The sequence below is a fragment of the Octopus bimaculoides genome, chromosome 20, assembly GCF_001194135.2.
Source record: "Octopus bimaculoides isolate UCB-OBI-ISO-001 chromosome 20, ASM119413v2, whole genome shotgun sequence".
NCBI lineage: Eukaryota > Metazoa > Mollusca > Cephalopoda > Octopoda > Octopodidae > Octopus > Octopus bimaculoides.
The window spans coordinates 9,384,479-9,389,410 of NC_069000.1; the positions used below are offsets into that span (position 1 = coordinate 9,384,479).

Sequence of the window (4,932 nt, forward strand, 5' to 3'; positions counted from 1 at the left end):
AATATATACACACACATATATATATACATAAATATGTATATACACACACACACACACACACACACACACACACACACACACACATTATCTCACTCTTTCTCCCACTCTCATTTGAGCTTCTTTCAGTTTCCATCTACCATATCAACTCACAAGGCTTTGCGGTTAGTCTGGGACTATAATAGAAGACACTTTTCCTAAGGTGAGACGTAGTAAGGCTGAACTTGAAACCATGTGATTCAAAAGTGAACTTTTTAACCACAGTTATGCTTACATACATACTTGCTTACAAGAAAAAATGCTCAACAGGATATATAAGTTCATCTCCAAGTTGATGATACATTCTGCTGTGATTCTTTAGTCACCTGAATGAATCCACACAACTAAGAAACTCAGAGTAATGACAAAGTGAGCCATCAGATTCAAAAGTATAAATACACATATATGTGCGCATATATTTTTTTCACATCCAGTTTCTATGCTGGCATTGGTTGGAGATATACATATATTTGTGTGTGTTTGTGTGTGTGTGTTTGTGTGTGTGTGTGTGTGTGTTTATGTGTGTGTGTGTGTGTGTGTGTGTGTGTGTGTGTGTGTGTGTGTGTGTGTGTGTGTGTGTGTGTGTGTATAGCTTCAGAAAAGAATAAATTTCACATAGTTCAAAACTTGTATTCTACAGCTGTTTCATAATGATAAACACCACCAAATTTGTAATTACATAACTGTCAATGATATCTAATTTAAATTAATTATGTACCACAAATATGAAATATAGTTTTGATGTTTATCTTAATGAAACAGCTGTCAAACACAAATATGAATTACATGTGAAATTTCTGCATTTCTGTTTTTATTCAAAATATGTTACTTTTAAAGATTGCTTTAGCTGATTATGTAAATACATGGCCATTGATCCTATTTGGATTTACTACAAAATAATAATGTGTTTGAGTCTAACAATCTGTTATTAATTGGGCCCTTAGTTATCATGGATTTATTTTTTAATGTTTATACATCAATTTTCTATATGGCTGTATGTATATATATATATATATATATATATATATATATATATATATATATATATATATATATAGAGAGAGAGAGAGAGAGAGAGAGAGAGAGAGAGAGATAGAGAATATACATGCACACACACATACACACATACAGTTAAGCCCCAACACTTCCTGTAAAGTCTATGCTTGGTGTCTAGAAAAGAGATGAAAGGATAGATGTTGTTGAGCCCAAACTAGCTGAAGAACTGTATGGTTTTCATCCAGAACACAGTACAAATGACCAGATATTCACTCTACAGCAGGTCTTGAAGAAATTGTGGGAATATTGCCAAGAAGTGTATGCTTGGTTTGTAGACCTCAAAAAGCATATGACCATGTGCCACAGGACATGGCATGGAGGGTTCTGCAGGAGTTTTGAGGTTCAATGAGCAACTTCTGGCTTCCATGAAGTCTATATGCATACCCAAATGTTTGTCTAGGATAAATGGTGTTAAGTCAAAGCCTTTCAATCTGGGAGTTGGACTTAAAACAAAGGTGCATATTATCACTCTCTTTTTCATAATTTTTATGAATTGGACTGGCATGTAAAGCAATTGTGGAAGTGGCATCACAACAGGTGAGTGTCAGATCAGTTGGCTGATAATTGCAGACAACCTGGTGCTACTAGGCCCATCAGGTGATCTCCAGTATGTACTAGTTTCCCTATTAAGTGCTGCAAGGCAAGGAAGACAATTAGTGCTGCAAAGACTGAGATATTGGTCCTCTCAAAACAGCCTTCTCAGTGCACTCTGCATTTTAATGGTATCAATCACAAGGCACTGTTTAGCCCAGGGCTGTAGGAGAAAACATTTGCTCAAGGTACCACCCAGTTGAACTGATCTCAAAACCACATGGTTGCAAAGAAAGCTTTGCATGGTATGTGTTGTGTTGTGTGTGTGTGTGTGTGAGAGACAGAGAGAGAGACAGAGAGAGAGAGAGAGAGAGAGAGAGAGAGAGAGAGAGAGAGAGAGAGAGAGAGAGAGAGAGAGAGAGAGAGAGAGAGAGAGAATTCATTTTAACAGTGACTTTGAAGTTTCACCTTATTAGACATCAACAGTTTGATGACAACTAGTAAACCAAATCTTCAAAGTCACAGTCAGCCTTCTTGTAAAAATGAATAAATGTGGTTCTCTAAAAAGTATTTTCAACTGTTTTTTATACATAACTTTACATAAACATTAATGTATGCATGTGTTTGTGAATACATGTATATGCACATATTCACAGACACACTCATATACACACAATATACACAATCATATATAATTAACTGTTGTATGTGAACAAATTTTATCAGGAAACTATTTATTTGTAAATGTCATAAGAAATTTAAGTAGTGGAAGCAAAATATTATGCAACAAGTCATTGTATAATTAAGTTCAATCTGGAGTTGGCTGGATGATATTTTAGAAAATGAACCTGAACTATAGGACAATGTACAGTATAGAACAGCTGAACAGTGTAACATATAGATAGATATAAAATATAATTGATCTATTGTGAACAGGAATGATTAACTGTTACTCCCTGCCATTGCTGCCACCACTATACATACATACAAACAAACACACATGGTTCACACTTGAAAGAATACAGGGAAGCAACTGTTATATTGTACCTCCTAAACAAAGAAGGAGTGTGATCTCAGAGAATGGATCAACATTAAAATGAATGGTAGGAGCTGGCGTATATGTCAATCTAAATCACAATGGGTGAAACTGCACTCATAAAAACATGTCCCACTTCACTCACCCATGTGTGGAGTAGTAGCAGTGGTAGTGGTGGTGGTGGTGGTGGTAATAATATGTGTTCACTGTCAGCTGGCAGTTGACAGCAGCTGGGACATTGGGTAGGCCAATTAAGACTTAGAAGTGAAGTGGTAATTAGAAGTGACCATAACCAAGTGTGCCCATCACTCTCTTAAAAAAAAAATCAATGAGAACAGGAATAATAGGGTGGTGGTAGGGAGAGGAGAAGGAGTAGGATGTTGATGATAATCATGAAGGTGGTGACACTGGGGGTATGTGCTTGGACATTAAATTGTATCCTGAGGCAAGGCATATTTGTCTACTTTAGTAAGGTACAACTTAAAAAACAGAAAAAGTGGTACTTAGTCTGACTTAAAACTTCATATTATTGCTGAACAATTAAAAAGGCCATCAAGATGTGTAGCAACAAGTCAACAACTTCAAACATAAAAGGAAGTCTTAAAATTTACAGAAATCATCACCTGATGCTTGCACTGGAAAACAGACATTAAAGTTGAGAAAAAAGGAATGCACTCATTCTCTTACAAGATAATTCAATCTGAGTTATGTGCATTGATCAAGATCCAGTACAATACTTTGAAGGTCTTAATAGTTCCCAACTCATCAGTTAAAACAAAATCATAGCAAATGCTGAAGTAGCCATCAGTGATTTGCTATCTTCAATTACAATGAAGACTATATCCAAGAAGTGTGTTACATTTGAGAACTGGATCACTTAAGGTGTTTTTCATTAGTTACTGTGAGAAGGAGCAATGCCCACAACTTTTTGTAGAGCTTCCCAGATTGAAGGATAGAGATTGCTGAGCAAATTCAATTTAGATATGTTTACTTAAATCTTTGTATCTTGTTGGGTAGAGAGACAACATAGGTCATGGGGAAATTCTATAAGACTGTGCTTTTGGGAAAAGGGATTGGAAGAATCAACAGTATTCACTTTCAAATAACTTAGGTTTATAACATTTATAAACCCAAGTTTATAGCTCTTTTATTACAAAATGAAAGATAAATTTATAAAAGGTATTTTGCATGTGAGATTTAAATGACGTCTAGAGATGAGTGTTAAAGGTGTAATATGGATTCCAATAATAAAAATATTTTTATCATGAGAAAGACAATTATTGCCAATTACCTCTCATAATAGATATTTTATTATTCTCACTGATGACCAAGCAAGGTGTAATAACATGATAAAACAGTGTCTGTAAAACACTCCACCACATCTTCCACTTATGGATCATCAATATCACTGCTTCATTTAACATCTGTTTTTTCAATGTTTGCATGGCTTAAACTAGCATTACAAACTACATCTGTCACCAGAGAAACTATACAGAAATCAGATAACATTTTCAGTTTTCCCTCCAGTATAAACTGGAGCAAAAGACTTACATGACTGGATATTCTTCCTTGTATCAGCTACAGTATTGATGAGAAATGTGCAAAGAATAGTGGGGGGAGGTATAGAAGGATTTGGAAAAAGATGGAAAGAAAAAGAAAAAAAAAAAAAGAAAAACAATGAAGAGAAAGTTAGCAACACAAAGAAAGAGAGGGACGTGTAACAGATCAGAGTAAAAGCATGAAGTAGAAATAGAGGGAGAGAGAGAGAGAGAGAGAGATTGGGAGAAAGAGAGACATAAGTGGTGATTGGGGAAGAGATAACATGAAAAATAGAAGAAAGACAGAGAGGGTGGAGAGAGAGAGAGAGAGAAAGAAATAGGAGTAATGAAAGGGAATATAAAAAGAATCAGTTCTGTTGAATTCCTAGTGTACTTCCAATCTATACAGAATGTTAAAAGCTGACTACCCTAACTATGCAGATGTAAAATTCAGAGTTGAAGGGAAAAGCAGCTAGCTTCTGTGAAAAAAAAAATCTACATGTTACTATATATTTAAAGACAGCAAAAAGATTTATTGGCTGTAATCTGTCATTGTATTATGTACATAGTTAACAACACATCAATTTAACTGTTTAGAATTTACAACTTGGAGCCAATTTACATACACTATCCACATATAATTAGTCATTTCATTTTATTTGATGTGTTTGGGGTTTCTAGGAAAACTCTCTCTCTCTCTCTCTCTCTCTCTCTCTCTCTCTCTCTCTCTCTCTC

At 35.1% G+C, this 4,932-nt stretch overlaps 1 protein-coding gene across 1 annotated transcript in view; it reads right to left on the bottom strand.

The window, feature by feature from the left end:
* The window catches only part of LOC106874758 (uncharacterized), a gene marked incomplete at its 3' end in the record, with an annotated part of 317,509 nt that overhangs the window by 212,677 nt on the left and 99,900 nt on the right, over positions 1–4,932 (bottom strand). The window lies entirely within an intron of this gene.